General features: G+C 39.4%; 1 pseudogene; it reads left to right on the forward strand.

Moving 5' to 3' along the window:
* Positions 1–213, forward strand: part of LOC103606670 — a 49,419-nt pseudogene extending 49,206 nt beyond the window's left edge.
* Positions 214–622: the final 409 nt, after the last annotated feature.

Consider the following 622-nt stretch of genomic DNA (forward strand, 5'->3'; position numbering starts at 1 on the left):
GCGACACCGAGGGTTGTGATCCCGTTACCGGTCAGTAAAAAAGACAAAAAAAAGGAAAAAAGAAAAAAAAAAAAAAAAGAATCAGACTGCAGAGAAGGAGGAATTTGAACATCAGCAGAAAAAGCTGGAGAAGGTCTTCAACCCCATCATTACCAAGCTGTATCAGAGTGCAGGAGGCATGCCAGGAGGAATGCCTGGTGGCTTTCCTGGCGGGTGAGCTCCTCCATCTGGTGGTGCTTCCTTGGGGCCCACCATTGAAGAGGTTGATTAAGCCAACCCAAATATAGATGTAGCATTGTTTCACACTGCAAAACATCGATAGACCCAAGTTTGTAGCAAATTTGGGGGCAGTTCTAAAGTTGAGCTGCTATGGTAAATTATAATAAATTACTGGGCATTCTCAATACTTGAATATGCAACATATGCACAAGGAAAGGAAATAGCATTGCACTTTGTAAGTACTGTATTGTAAGTGGAAAATGCAGTGTCTTAAATAAAACTGTATTTAAAGTTGGGAAAAAAAAGTTAGCCTTTAGCACTTTCTCCTTTTCAATCCCATTCTGTAGTATATCCTTTAACATTGTTTATGTGTACAGTCTGTTCTTGAACCATTATTAAGAAT

The sequence above is a fragment of the Galeopterus variegatus genome, unplaced genomic scaffold (assembly GCF_000696425.1).
Source record: "Galeopterus variegatus unplaced genomic scaffold, G_variegatus-3.0.2 Scaffold6771, whole genome shotgun sequence".
Classification (NCBI taxonomy): Eukaryota; Metazoa; Chordata; class Mammalia; order Dermoptera; family Cynocephalidae; genus Galeopterus; species Galeopterus variegatus.